Here is a 16,221-nt window from a genome sequence, read left to right on the forward strand (position 1 = left end):
AGCTGGCTGCTACAGGTAATGGAGAATCATTTCCCCTCTCTCCGTCACTACTCCCAAATGGGGACTAGTTTCCCTTCTACCTGCGTTCAATTTCTGCCACTTACTGAAATAATAAAATCGGAAATATGCCTCTTTGAACTGTTTGCATCCTTTAAATATTTATTACTTTTTTCTAATGTAACAACATGAGAATGAGAAAAGATAATGTCAAGCAAAGGAGGGGGCAACTCAGTGCAGAACGAACAAAAAACTGGCATTCTGACAGCAGTATGCCACTCATTCCTGCCTTGTATTTACCGCCCAATGATATATCGTTCATTCATACATAATGTGAACCCCTTTAAGAATAGGTCCCTATGTACATGTATGCAGAGTTTGAAATGAGTAGATCTCAGGTTTGTCTTATGGCCCGATTTCCGAATGTTCCATTAGGAAAAAGTGTTCGCCAATTGTGCACGGACTTTTTGTGAATGGAATGGAATTTTGCAATCTGACCTATGTACTAATGTTATGTTATGTTTGGTTTCAAATATTTTTTGAGCGCACGTACAGCAATTGGTTTCTTGGCGCTAGTATAGGAGAGGTTGAGCCCCGGTAGGTCTATTCATAAGCCTGGACAAAGAGCCATGTCTTAAGGAGTTTCCTGAATACAGATAGGTCTGTACAGGATCTGATTTCGTAGGGAAGAGTGTTCCAGAAGTGTGGAGCCAATACAGCGTTACTGCGGCCACCTTGTCTTTTCCGTTTATGAGGAGGAATGACCAGTAAGTTCAAGTGGGCAGATCTCAGATTGCGTGTGGGTACATATCTCTTAATAAAATTGGAGACGAATTTTGGACCCACATCCTGTAGAGATTTGAAGATAAGGAACCCACTTTTAAAGGCGCAGCGTTGTGGTATTGGGAGCGGTGAACAAGCTTTACAACGAAACTTTTACAACGCACTACCATTACAACGCCGTCATTACAACGCAAACTATTACAACGCATTGCTCTGGGGGGCGCTCTAGGATAGGGAATAGGTTAATTTACTATCCAATAACCTTCCCTAGTGTCCACGGGTACTGGAGTTGGAATAGTAAATTAAACTATTCACTATCTAGCACCCCAAAGCGCTATGCGTTGTAATGGACTGCGATGTAAAAACCGCGTTGTAAAGGCAGGCGTTGTAATAGCCTGCGTTGTAACGTCATACATCCAGTGGAGTTGTTGCTTAGGAGGGGTGGGGGGTTGCCATCTTGGTTGGTGGAAGATCAGTCTGGCTGCCTGGTTCTTCACCAACTGCAGTTTCCTTACTAGATACGCAGGTAACCCAAGATATAATCTAGGTGGGAGATAACCAGGGCAAGGACAGCCTGCACCAATGCCTCCCTAGTAAGGAATCTACTGATTTTCCTAATCCTCCTTAACTGGAAAAAAACGGTGGAGACTACTGTTCTGATCTGGGACTTCATAGATAAGGCATTGCTTATTGTGACCCCTAGACTCTTTGTTGAAGAGAATGAAGCTGGAGGGCATCCCAACTGCGTAGGCCAGAAATGTGAGCTCCAAAAGTTCTGAGTGCCACCAGTCAAGATCAGTTCGGTTTTGTCCAGATTTAGCTTCAGATGGTTGTTATTCATACAGTTACTGGTGTATAGCAAGGTAGCCTGAAAGTCAGAGATGGACTCGGGTGTATTATTAATGTTAAATATAAGCTGTAAGTTGTCTGCATAGTTAAAGGTGATGACCTTGCACTCCCTTAAGGAACGGATCAGAGGGAGTATATATAGATTAAACAAATGCGTGAATAATGACAATCCCTGTGGTACTCTAAAACTAGTCATAACCTCAGGAGCGACAAAGTGAGACAGGCGGACAGATTGGGACCGATCTTCCAAAAAGGATGTAACCCAATCCAGGGCAGGATCATGGAGTCCTGCGTCTCTGACTCGTTCCACCAGGATTCCATGGTCAACTGTGTCAAAAGCCGCTGAGAGATCTAACAGCACTAGAGCTTGAGGGATGCTTTTATCAGCTTCCTTTCTTAATTCGTCTAATACCGCCAGAATGACCATCTTCGTAGAGTGAAATGGACATAATCCCGCTTGATGGTGGTCAAGGAACTGGGATTGTTCAATAAAGGAGCATAAGCATTTCACTACATGAGATTCCAGTATTTTAGACAAGTAGGGAAGCAGAGAAATGGAGCGATAGTTAAGTAGGGCCAAGGGGTCGCCCCAGGTTTTTTCAGTAGGGGGACTATGACAGCTTTTTTTAAAGGCTCTGGGGACACAGCCCTGCGGGGGCAGGGTTTGCAGTGAACACTTCCTTAAGGGTGTGTGGAGGGCAGCTGTCAGTGGGAGAACCAGATTTAACCCTGCCCAAAAGTTCCAAAACGGCCTCACTACTGATCAGTGGGAATTGGTATGAAGAATTAGGGTTCCTTGAAGCCGTGGGCAAGGCCTCATATGCAGGGCTTACAATGATGCTGGATTTAATCTTAGCAATTTTATCAATAAAGAAGATGTTCAAAGAGTTACAAAGTGACTGAGATATCACTGGTTTTATTGTGACACTTGCAGGGTTAGACAACTTGTTAACATTGAGAATATATCTTTTGATATATTAGTGGAGTTCATGATCTTCGCAGAGAAGTACCTAGCCTTAGTAGTTTGGATCGATTTCTTATAGTCCTTTAGTTGAGCTTGGTAGGAGACTTTCTTATCGGGAGAGTAATTCAGTCTCCACCTTCTTTCTAATTGACGCAAGGCCAGCTTTTGGATCTTTAGATCTTCAGAGAACCATCTCTGTGCCTTGCTACTTTAATTATCCTAAGAAGGGCATGTTTGTTACTGGCTGCAGTTAACCAGTCTGTCATAGCTTCTGCACTAAGGCCAAGGTCATCGGACGGCTGATCAACAGGAACTGTGTCTGTCAATAGTTTACAGAAGGCATCAATGTTAACATTGTTCCATTTCCTTGCCTTCAGGTCTCCCATGGCTGGGGGTTTACTTGTGGTTGCATTGCTAATCACAACTTTTATTAGGAAATGGTCAGACCATGTGCATGGGGACACTGTCAGATCAGATATTGCAAAATTAGATGTTCAGACTTGGTCTAAAATATGTCCCTTAATATGTGTAGGGGAGGTTACATGCTGAATACAGTTCAGCCCGTTGACTAGATCAGTCATTTCAGCAGAATGTGGGCCGCCCTCCATGTCATTGGCCCAGTACTGATGTACTAATAGTTTGATTCACAAAATTCTGAATCGTAGTGGGTCGCAATTTCTACTTGCCTCATTAATATGCATGAGGCAGGTAGAACATTGTGCCACAGGGATGGTAGCCTGCTAAGGTCAGAAGACCACCATGTATGTGATTGCTTTTAATTAAAAGAAAAACTGGATACATTAATAAAATAGCAAGATTAAGCAACCCTGGATGAACGCTTGGTTCTTACAAGATCCCGATTTCGTTGAGAACCTCAAGCAAGAGCTGAAGCAATATTTGTCAGTTTCCTCTCTGGGTACCCTGTGGGTGGCTGGCAAGGCCACTGTGCGTGGCGTGGCTAGAGGCTTGGTCCATCTAAAATGCACGACCCAGACCGCAGCCTTCTGCAGCTCAAAGCCCAAGCGCTGCAATTGGAATCGGCCCAAGCAACCGCGCACAATGCTGACTCCCCCGCCAACTCGCACTACTCTGCGACGAGATCTAACAGATCTCTCTAGAGTCGGCTAAGATGCTCTGGCGCTCTTCTGTGGCACGCGTGTACGGCCGGGGTGACAAAAATACGGGAAGCTACTCCACAATCTTGTCTCTTATCCCTCAGCCAACCGCATAATGTTGAGATTTGTGATGCGACCGGTGCTCACCACTCCACTTCCCAGGCCAGCGCTCAAACCTATGCGGTCTACTATGCCCAACTTTATGCAGCCCGGCCCCCGCGGCTTCCTTAAATGCATTGCTGTCGGAGGCCGCGACCCGGTTGCCTCGCCTTCTCCAAGCAATCTCTCAAACTATGGATCTCCCCCTCACCCCGGAGGTGATACACGGGGCCATTTCACTCTTGCACTCTGGTAAGACGCCAGGACCAGACGGATACCCTCAGGAATATTACGCGACCTACCGTGACTTGTTGGTTCCTTGCCTGGTGGATCTGTTTCAGCATGTGGTGGACACTGGGTCCTTCCCCGGAGATCGATGTGGCCACTATTGTGGTTCTGCCGAAGACGCAGCCGCCTTCCCTCTCCTGCGCGGACTACCGCCCCATTTCCCTCATCAACACTGAGGTGAAGATCTTTGCTACCGCCTAGGCTCATCGTGTCCGCCCTCTCTTGCAGGAATTGGTCCAACAGCACCAATGCGGCTTCATGCCTGCCCGAGGCTCCCAACACTGCATTCGCCGTCTTCACCTTGCACTCACGCACCGTCATTAACTCACTCCATATTTGGCCCTGCTTTTCATTGATTTTGAAAAAGCATTCAACACCATCGACTGGAGTTATCTGGAAGATGTGTTGGAGGCGATGGGAATGGGCCTCCAGTTCCGGCACTTTATCTATGACCTCTATTCTAGTCCAATGGCCCGGGGCTTAATTAATGGCGTGCTCTCTGAGGCTGTCATGGGTGCATATATCACTGTGCCTTAAGAACATTGTATGTACTTGATGCCTCCCAAACTACATCAATAAATGACATGTTTTGTGATCATTACCTTAAAAATCATGTTTCATGCTTACTTTTAGCAATGCTTGTTTTCTCCTGCCCATGCCTTTTAGCAATGCTTGTTATTCAGATCTTTGACAACAATTCACATGTACGATTAGTTTCCAACGGCTTTTACATGACACGTGAAGAGTGAAGAGCACGCGTCCAAGAAGGCTATAAAAGCATTTCCCCCACACGCGGAGACACTTCGCTTCTTGTTTCAGAATCTCCGCGAGCGTTCCAGACCTTCCGCTTCAAGTCTCCTGAGCCCCAGTCTTCATCGCTCCTCCCCTCTCCCGTAAACCTTCCCTGGCTCCCGCTTACCTGTTCTCATTCCTCGATCCTCTCGCCGGAGCATTTCAGAAGCTGGACACTCCGACGGTGAATTCCGGTTCCCTGCTTCCGACGACTTCCTGCTTCCTGGAAACCAAGTAAGACTGTTAAAAATTGACATCGAAAGCAAACAAGCTTTGGCTACAGCAATTATGCAATAGGATTTCTTCATTTAAAAACAGCTTGGTCGGACATATAGATTTTGCGAACTTGGTTAGAATCTTTATTGCACAAGCAGCATTTGCAGTGAAACTCTTTAGAGTATGCCTTAATGAGACTTTAGTGTTTATGCTCAGTGTATGCTTTGATTAGACCTTAATGTTTATGCTCTATTCCTGTAACATTACAGTGTTTGTGCTCGGTTCTTGAAATACTTTAGCAGTGAAATTAACTGCAACACAGAATACTATAGAGCGCCAGATATTGGCTTACAATTATTTCAATTGTATTCACACAGGAGCTTTTATTTATTAGACATTTGAGAGCCCAGATAGTATAGGGGCTTGCATTTTTGTTTCTTTCTTTGTCATTTCATTTCAGAACCCATTTTTACAGAACAAGAATTGCAAGGTAGGGTGAGTTTGAAGAGTGTTGTGATACTTGAACTTACCATTACTCACCATTAATAATAACTAAATAGTTCAAAGTTTTTATTGTATTATTCTCAGTGGTGATATTTTCTTGTGTTTGTTATTAAAGGCAAAATAAACAGAACCCAAGTCGCCTAGCAATTATAGAAGTGTAGAATGGGCTTTACTAAGTGTGGTATGTAAAATTGAACTTTAAATCACATATGTCATTTCAAAACATTAAGTAAGACTTAATACTGATTTATGCAAACTCCTGTTAATTTAGAGACGGTGTCTAGAGTTATAGTACATCTCCAAGAAGCCCAGAACACTTCAAAAAGAGAAACTGCGACTGTCATCTCAGGAAGAGATCCAGTGCTTGTTTGTTTCTCTCTCCACTTCCCCTTTCCCTTGAGGATTATTCGGCTGTGTCAAGTGTTTATTCCTTGACCCACTGATTAGTTCTTGAAGGAGTTGGGAGCTTGCATCATCAAGACAGAAACAACTGGAACCTCGTGAGCGAACGCATAACAGAAAGCGAAGCCACACATTCCCTTGTTTCCTCTTGATGGTGTATTAGGCCATGGACTTCTCAACCATGGATGTTAATCAGCTGTCTCAAATAGTACGTAAAATGAATGATGAAATGCAGGATTTGCGGCTAGAAAATCAGACCCTTAGACAGGAGCTGGATAAAACTAGAACAGGTTTTTCTTCTTGGAGGGAAACAGATGAAGAAAGGCGACCCATTTTAACACCACCCAAATTTGGAGTTTCAGCCTTCCAATCTCAGACCTCCACAGGACATCCTTCTAATCAACCTGTGCAAGTAACTGTAGTTTCACCAAGTCCTGTTCCGTTAGCAAACCCAGAAAGATTTACAGGAGACAGTAGTCGCTATAATACTTTTATGAGTCAATGCCAGTTACATTTTATATGTAAGCCACAAATTTTCACCTCTGATACTTCAAAAGTGGCTTTCATTATTTCCTATCTAGGAGGGGTGGCGGCCAATTGGGCTATGCCTTTGGTAGATAAGAATGATCCACTGTTACGTAATTTAACTAATTTTAGGGCAGCCATGTCTAGTCTTTTTGCCAAACATGTATTTCTACAGGCATCAGACAATGAGCTTTTAAACCTACGCCAAGACTCTAAGGACTTGATTACGTATGTCACTACCTTTAATAGGTCACTTGCCGAAACTCAGTGGCCAGAGGATAAAAGGGTATCTTTGTTTTATCGAGTTCTTAAAGACGACTTAAAAGATTCATTAGCTCACATAGTTAATCTACCTAATGACTTTACAGAATTTCAAGATTTGTTGGTAAGGTTAAACCATAGGTTAGGTGAACGAAAAAGTGAAAGACCAAGAAGTGACATTAGGAATCTACACTTTAAAACTGAAAGAAAGGAAAGTGAGGACAAAAATGCTCCGGTTGAACCCATGCAAATTGGAGGGGTTAAAGGACCCTTATCACAGGAGGAAAAGGATCGAAGACGAAAAGGAAATTTATGTTTGTACTGTGGAAAATCTGCTCATTTCGCCAAGGATTGTCCAATAAAACCAGTCAAAAAGAAGGCTTTAGTAATAATGTCAAATTCCTCTCAGGAATCGGAAAAACTAGTTTCCTCGAGGAATGAAGAGATCGGTTCTTCGAGAGATGTTAGTCAAAAGATCTCGCAATATGCAACTAGCGTAACTAATCACATACCTAGACACTTCACAATAAGAGTAATTTTGAATTTGTCAAATCAACAAAGACATAGTTTTCCTGTACTTATTGATTCCGGAGCAACGGGTAACTTCTTTGATTTGGAATTGGCCCGGAAATTACATTTAACTCAAGTACCCAAGAAAGAACCTGAACCTCTGCGGGCTGTTGATGGCTCTGCACTCTCTTCAGGTTTGATACGATTTCATACGACACCCTTGATTCTAGTTTCAGACAATGGACACACAGAACACAGTACGTTTGACCTCATTGATACACCAACCTTTGGGGTCATTTTAGGAATCCCGTGGCTAGAACTCCATAATCCAAACATTGATTGGGTGAAACGTACTGTGACATTAGATTTAGCATATTGCAAACTGCATTTTACCAAGAGACCAAAGATCCAGTCATGCCCCTCTTTTGTGCCACAGTACATTCTGAATCCCCTGACATTCCCATGAATATAGGGATTTCTCTGATGTGTTCGATCCAGTGAAGGCAACAAAATTACTGCCTCACAGGATCTACGACTGCAGAATCGATTTAATTCCTGGAGCTATGCTACCCTGTAGCCGAATATATGCACTAACTGAACCGGAAAACCAGTACTTACGAACTTATCTGGACGAATTGTTAGAGATCGGTTTCATTCGTCACTCCACCTCGCCAGTCTCATCTCCTCTTTTTTTTGTTGCCAAGAAGATGGGAGATTTGAGAACCTGTATAGACTACCTCGCGGTTAATAAGGCTACAATTAAAAAACGATATCCCTTACCTCTGATTCCTGTGCTTCTAAACCAAGTTAAGGGTTCGAGTATTTCCACAAAATTAGACCTACGCGGAGCATATCATCTAATTCGCATAAAAGAGGGCGTCGAGTGGAAAACTGCTTTTTGCACAAAATGTGGCTTGTTCGAATACACAGTAATGCCATTTGGTCTCTGCAACGCACCAGCTGCGTTTCAATACTTCATTAATGAAGTATTGCATGACCTATTGGACATCTGCGTTATTGTGTATATCGATGACATTTTAATTTATTCCAAAAACCCGGAGGAACATGCGGAGCATGTTAGATCTGTTTTGCAAAAACTCAGAGACAATTCCTTGTTCGTCAAATTAGAAAAATGCGTTTTCAACACCTCTGAGGTGGAATTTCTTGGATATTGGTTATCTCCGGAAGGAATTACGATGGATCCAAATAAAGGGGAAGCAATTTTAAATTGGCCTGCTCCAACCTAAGTCAAAGAAACACAAAGAATTTTAGGATTCGCAAACTTTTATAGACGCTTTATCTCAACATTTTCTGAAATTATTGTACCAATCACACAATTATTACAAAAAAAAAGAAATTCCATTGGAGTGCTGACGCAGAATCAGCCTTTACAACTCTGAAAAAGCTTTTACCTCAGCACCTATTTTAGTGCATCCGGATCCTGACAGACCGTTTTTTGTGGAAGCTGACGCTTCACAAACAGCCATAGGTGGTGTCTTAATGCAAAAAGATGTTAATTGAGGGCATTCTCATCCTGTAGCTTTCTATTCACGAAAACTTTTATCTGCAGAACAAAATGATACCATTGCTGAGCGTGAGCTTATAGCAATTAAGGCAGTTTTCCAGGAATGGAGACATCATCTCTTGGGAGCTAAACACACCATTACAATCTTCTCTGGCCATAAGAATTTGCAGTTTTATTCCACAGTGAAAGCATTTACTCCCAGGCAAATGCGTTGGTTGCAATTCTTTAGTGAGTTTGATTTTTTAATCACCTATCGTCCTGGTGCTAAACAACTATTGTCAGACACGCTTTCACGCCTGGTTTGTGAAAAAGATAAATACCTAAGTAAGGATTTGCGGAGTATTATTCCCGCTGAGAAGATCTGTGCAGAGATTTCTTCTAATGATTTCTTGACTTTACTAAAAAGTCAAACTGAGAATTTAAATCAACAACAATGGCTCTCACAAAAACACACTTCAATACATAATGGTTTATTTTACCCTAAGAATAAATTATTTGTTCCAGAAAAAGATTTGTGGGAACAAATAATAAAATGGAATCACGACCTGGCTATTGCTGCTCACCCAGGAGTTAATAAAACTCTTGAATTATGTCAAAGACACTTCTGGTGGAGCAATATGAGTTCAGATGTACACCATTATGTTCGAACTTGTCCTGTGTGCGCACGACAAAAATCATTGCATACTCCTCCTATGGGTTTATTGCAACCAATGGCGATTCCTCCATTTCCTTGGCACACAATCAGCTTAGATTTTGTCACGGACTTACCTAAATCTCATGGTTTGACTACCATATTAATAGTAGTAGATCTGTTATCCAAGATGGAACACTTTATTCGTCTACCTAAACTTCCGTCAGCAGTTGAGTTTAGTAGTGTATTTTTAGCTAACATAGTCAAACTACATGGATTGCCACAAAAAATTATTTTGGATAGAGGCCCCCAATTCCTTTCAAAATTTTGGAAACAACTTAGCAGTCAGTTAGGAATAGACTTAGCTCTATCATCCGACTTCCATCCTCAAACAGACAGTCAAACTGAAAAGTTGAATCAATACTTAGAACAGAGTTTACGCTGTTTGGCAACCACTTTATCCTCCAACTGGGATGAGGCTTTACCCCTGGCGGAATTTGCTACAATAACTCTGTACACTCAGCTTTGGGATGTTCACCCTTCTATTTTCTCACTGGTCAACATCCTCGAACCCTGTCAATAGAATTTCCAGAAAAAGAACATGACCATGACATGCCTGCTGTCTCAGAAAGGTTAGCCAGTTTACTAGCTTTCCAGGAACATGTTAAAAAATCATTGGCCAAAAAAAAAAAAAGATGAAAGAATCAGCTGATCGGCATAGAATACCAGCCCCAATATATAAACCTGGAGATTTACTTTGGTTGTCAACTAAAAACATTCAGATTGAGGGACGCAAGAAATTAAAACCTCGCTTTATTGGTCCATTCCCTATAGACAAAATTATAAATCCAGTTTCCATTAAATTAGTTCTCCCTCAGGATTACACTATTCATCCTGTTTTTCATGTGTCTCTTCTGAAACCTTTTGATTCAGACACCCGACCTGATGATCCTCCTCCCCCTGTAGTAGTAGGAGACCATGTAAAATATAAAGTTAAAAAAATCCTGGATTCAAAGCGCATACGAGGACATCTGTATTACCTATTTGATTGGAAAGGTTATGAACCTTCTGAAAGGTCCTGGGAGCCTGAAGCAAATGTACACGCTCCTCGGTTAATTAGATCCTTTCATGCCCTCTATCCTAACAAACCACGACCTGTAAGGAGACCTTTGGCGGGGGAATTGTCATGGGTGCATATATTACTGTGACTTAAGAACATTGTATGTACTTGATGTGTCCAAACTACATCAATCAATGACATGTTTTGTGATCATTACCTTACAAATCATGTTTCATGCTTACTTTTAGCAATGCTTGTTTTCTCCTGCCCATGCCTTTTAGCAGTGCTTGTTAATCAGATCTTTGACAACAATTCACGTGTACGATTAGTTTCCAACGCCTTTTACATGACACGTGAAGAGTGAAGAGCACGCGCCCAAGAAGGCTATAAAAGCTTTGCCCCCACACGCGGCGACGCTTCGCTTCTTGTTTCAGCGTCTCCGCGAGCGTTCCAGACCTTCTGCTTCAAGTCTCCTGAGCTACAGTCTTCATCCCTCCTCCTCTCTCCCGTAAACCTTCCCTGGCTCCCACTTACCTGTTCTCATTCTTCGATCCCCTCGCCGGAGCATTTCAGAAGCTGGACACTCCGAAGGTGAATTCCGGTTCCCTGCTTCCGGCGACTTCCGGTTTCCTGGAAACCAAGTAAGACTGTTAAAAATTGACATCGAAAGCAAACAAGCTTTGGCTACAGCAATTCTGCAATAGGATTTCTTCATTTAAAAACAGCTTGGACGGAGATATAGATTTTGCGAACTTGGTTAGAATCTTTATTGCACAAGCAGCATTTGCAGTGGAACTCTTTAGAGTATGCCTTAATGAGACTTTAGTGTTTATGCTCAGTGTATGCTTTGATTAGACCTTAATGTTTATGCTCTATTCCGGTATTATTACAGTGTTTGTGCTCGGTTCTTGAAATACTTTAGCAGTGAAATTAACTGCAACACAGAATACTATAGAGCGCCAGATATTGGCTTACAATTATTTCAATTGTATTCACACAGGAGCTTTTATTGATTAGACATTTGAGAGCCCAGATAGTATAGGGGCTTGCATTTTTGTTTCTTTCTTTGTCATTTCATTTCAGAACCCATTTTTACAGACCAAGAAGAGCAATTGCAAGGTAGGGTGAGTTTGAAGAGTGTTGTGATACTTGAACTTACCATTACTCATCATTAACAATAACTAACTAGTTCAAAGTTTTTATTGTATTATTCTCAGTGGTGATATTTTCTTGTGTTTGTTATTAAAGGCAAAATAAACAGAACCCATGTTGCCTAGCAATTAAGAAGTGTAGAATGGGCTTTACTAAGTGTGGTATGTAAAATTGAACTTTAAATCACATATGTCTTTTGAAAACATTAGGTAAGACTTAATACTGATTTATGTAAACTCCTGTTAATTTAGAGACGGTGTCTAGTGTTATAGTACATCTCCAAGAAGCCCAGAACACTTCAAAAAGAGAAACTGCGACTGTCATCTCTGGATGAGATCCAGTGTTTGTTTGTTTCTCTCTCCACTTCCCCTTTCCCTTGAGGATTAATCGGTTGTGTCAAGTGTTTATTCCTTGACCCACTGATTAGTTCTTGAAGGAGTTGGGAGCTTGCATCATCAAGACGTAAACAACTGGAACCTCGTGAGCGAACGCATAACAGAGACATTCCCCATTCATAGAGGCACCCACCAGGGTTGCCCCCTCTCCCCGCTCTTATTTGCTCTAGAGTTGGAGCCCCTGACTTCCCTTGTGCGCAGTGACCCCCGTGTCCAGAGGTGGCCTGGGACCCCCATCGGATCGACAAGGTCGCCCTGTACGCCGACGATTTCCTCCTCTTCCTGGCACATCCTGAGGACTTTGGCCCCCGCTGCCTGGAAAGCCTCCTCACCTTTGAACGTGTCTCGGGACTGTGACTCAACCCAGCGAAATCTACTTTGGTTCCCCTCCATCCGTCTTGTGCCTGTTTCGACTGGCAGACCACCATCCCCCTGCGGAGGCAATCTTTCAAATATTTGGGAATCTGGGTCATCCTGCTCCCAGAACTTGAGTGGGCCCTCATCTTACGCCCCTGGCGACCAAGGCCAATGCTGACCTTAAGCGATGGCAATTTCTCCCAGTTAACCCTCTTGGCAGGAGCGCACTTTTTAAAATGATGGTTCTCGGCCGATTTCTCTATACTCTTCAAAACCTAACATTTCACCTCCGGAGGAGTTGGTTTCGTGACCTGGATGGTCTACTCACCCAGTTCTTGTGGGCGGGCGGGAGGTCCACAATGTCCCTGACTCATTACCGGATACCTCCCTATGAAGGTGGCATGGGTGTGACCAACCTTCACCTCTAATACCTAGCCACAACGACCCATCGTGGTTCACGACTGGTTCACCGGCGGCTGATCTGACCCGGCATACAGGGTCGAGCTCCGCTTCATGGATTTTCCGCACCTCCAAACCTACTTACACGGGCCCCCATACCACAAGTCTTCCCCCCATCACTAGGACGGTCCTACTGGCATGGCGCACCGCCCTGCGCCACACGAGGTGGGATAAACGACTAACCTGACAATCGCCCCTGTGGCATGGTACTTGGCTCCGTGAGACCTCAGCTCTCCGGGACTTCCGTCAATGGGATCACATTCGGATCTCGCTTCTTGGAGATGTCTGGGTTGGGAATCACATCATGACCTTCGCAGACCTGCAACAACGTTACTCCCTCCATGCCTCTCAATTCTGCAAATATCTGCAACTTCGGTATGCACTCCATACACATGTTACATTTCCCACCTCCCTTCCCAAATTTAGTCCCTTAGAAGCCCAGTTGATGATGGGGAACCTAGGCAGGGGAGGGGTGTCGTGGATATACCGTTCATTAGGTAACAACGGCCCTGCAACCCTAGCCTCATTACGTTCCCGATGGGAGGACTGGTTAGGCCCCCTGGACGACGCAGACTGGTGGGATGTCCTCATGGCTCCCATGTCTCCCAAGTCTCTGTCATCATCTTCTCCTGGTCATCCATTGTGATACTGCGTATGATTTTGCTGCCAATGTTTTCTTTTTGTGGTTTGTCATTTAATATCGATAAAAAATTGATTATCAAAAAAAAAAAAGATTAAGCAAATCTTTTTTAGCAGTAGGCAGTGGTCCCACAGACTTGAAGATCCCTTAATGTTTGCGAATGGCTTACAATCAATTTGAATTTGATTGTACAACATTAATTTTTTACCGCTGGATTTTGATTGCAAAACATTAATATATATCGCTTAAGTAATCGGTATTTGGAAGGGACACCTTTAATACTCACCTTCCAAATAGCTATTCCTTTATGTTTAAATAACCCATTTAACGATTCGGCAAACTTTTTCTAAATCATTAATATAGCCTTAGAGCCCGACCTAGGGGGCTCTACCAGCCATTAAAGGCCCGCTCCAGCGATAAAGGAAGGGGGCCTTTAATGGCCGGTAGAGGGCTCTATGGCTATTAGAAAATTCTGCCCTAAAAGGGCAAAATGTTATAATTACTAAAAACAAAGGCCTCTCAGAGCCTGAGGGGGTTTAAATCCCCTCAGGTTTCGAGAGGCCTTTGTTCACAACAGCAGCTGTGAACAAAAACAACATTGGAATGTTGATGTTCCGGGCTCTACCGACTAAAGAAATCCGGAGCACCCCATTGTATTCAATGGAGTGCCCCACATTCCAATGTTCTAATTGGGTTTAGTAAATTACAAAATGTGTTTAGCAGTTGCAAACTCTCAGATTTATGAATCTGACAATTTGCAAACGTTGAAACATTTTGTAAATCAGATCCTTGTTTCTTTTGCTGATACTCTGTGACCTTGATCACATTTTAATCAATGTAGCGCTTTTATATAAGCCAAAAAACTATATATTATTACACCTGGATAAACATTTTCTGGATAAACATTCTAAAAAAGTTAAAGCAAAGTACATATTCACAGAGGGAATCACAGATGTTCACAATGTGAAGCACAAATGTAGTAGTGCCAACTACTTTAGATGAAACTTGGATTACGATGAAAGAGTCCAAATAAACCTAGACATACCATCTAATATGGTGACATGATGTGAATAAACAAAAAAGCTATATTTCACACATTGCAAATATAACCACATGCAGGGCATTTAAGGTAAGCATGGTCTTGCTCTCAAATGAGATTAATTCTTATCAATAAGTAGAAGCAAGATATGGCCAACTAGGGGACACCAACCCATTAACATATGAAGAGCAAAAGCATGGGATTGTAGCACCATTAGACAGCATGATCCTCAAACTGAAATGGGAAAAAACGTATATGCTGTCAGACCGCTTTTGTGGGCTTTGGAGGCACTGTTTAAACAGAGGCTTCTAGGCCCCCAACTATATTGGTTGAGGTTGTTTACCACTGGTGTCATTGGGTCTGCAAACAGGACCAGGTACTACCATTTCCACTCTTGACAATCTGTGTATCACGGGCAAGCAGTCACAGACTTCTCAGAGGCAGTTTGGAGGGCAAGAGCTCAGAACTCAACAGTGAAACAACAGAATTTCGTAATGTCAAAGCCAGTGCTTACATGTATGGAAAGGAAAGTACCTGTAAACTCACAGTAGAAATAAATACCATGCAATCGAATAATATGCCATATAGGGTTGTCATGAGTTGCCCTGCAAACATGAGGCACTACAAATCCCTTCCTTCCCTGTCACTGTCTTGCTTCTCTTTCGATTAATAACCCACTATTAACATCCCCTCTATGGCACAGGGGCAAACATTAGGCTCAGGTGCAGATCACTCAACAATACTCTCAAGTAAAGTGTACAAATCAGTTATGTGTCTTTAACATTTCTTGTACCAAAAGGTCTCAAACAGGTGTGACCGATTTGCAAGCATGTCTCTGTCTCTCTTTCGTCCCTGGGTGTAGCTAATCCCTGTGGTTATCTGTTGGTGATTGGGCCATCTAGGCTGTATGATGGGCATGCATGAAGTTCCCACCCTCACTTGGTGAACTCCTCCTTTTTATTCTTTTTAGATCACTGCAGGACAATCTTCACTGGACTGGCCAAGGGGACAGGCCTACCCAGCAGCACCAGCCATTTAGCCGATGGAAATTCTTATTTACAGCTCAAGAACTGCGTAGCGAGACCTGGGGCCTCTTTCACACAATGGACCACTCCTGGATCACACTTTCATGATTGTCACTCTCCTCTGGCCCTCCTCATGCAGGATACAGACTGGGCTACTCAACCTGGACAATCTCTCCTCTTTCAGGGCCAATCACACTCCTTCCCTCTCCCAGCAGATGTGAGCTTGTAGGCTCTTCTTGCAGATCCCTGGCTCTTCCAGCTGACAATATTCATTTGAGGTGATGTCTCCTCACCTCTAGGACATTTTCTGTCATCTAGACACCAACCCTGGTTACACAACAGCTTTTTGAGTACTCTGTGGAGCACTGTCTTTCTGAGTAAGGAGGAACTTAGGACTCTAACAATGTGGGGAGGTTTTGATCCCACTTTTGTAAACATTTTCCAAACAGCAGATGTGGATCCACTGTCTCATGCTTCAGGACTGGTTTGGGTTTGTTTCCGGTTCAAATGTCATTTTCAGGCTGTCTTGTGACATAGCCTTCCTGCCGTAATCAGAGACAGGCATAAGAGCATGCACTTCCTCGAAACATTCTGGCCTTGTACAAACTCTGCATCCTACCCCTAATATCTACC

The 16,221-nt window shown here is 43.0% G+C and overlaps 1 long non-coding RNA gene across 1 annotated transcript in view; it reads left to right on the plus strand.

The window, feature by feature from the left end:
• Window positions 1–15,832, plus strand: part of LOC144767000 (uncharacterized) — a 120,774-nt gene extending 104,942 nt beyond the window's left edge. The window contains exon 3 of the long non-coding RNA XR_013598016.1: window positions 15,534–15,832. This is a non-coding gene — a long non-coding RNA (uncharacterized LOC144767000). The remainder of the gene's footprint in view (window positions 1–15,533) is intronic.
• Window positions 15,833–16,221: the final 389 nt, after the last annotated feature.

The sequence above is a fragment of the Lissotriton helveticus genome, chromosome 7 (assembly GCF_964261635.1).
Source record: "Lissotriton helveticus chromosome 7, aLisHel1.1, whole genome shotgun sequence".
In the NCBI taxonomy this organism is placed as follows: domain Eukaryota; kingdom Metazoa; phylum Chordata; class Amphibia; order Caudata; family Salamandridae; genus Lissotriton; species Lissotriton helveticus.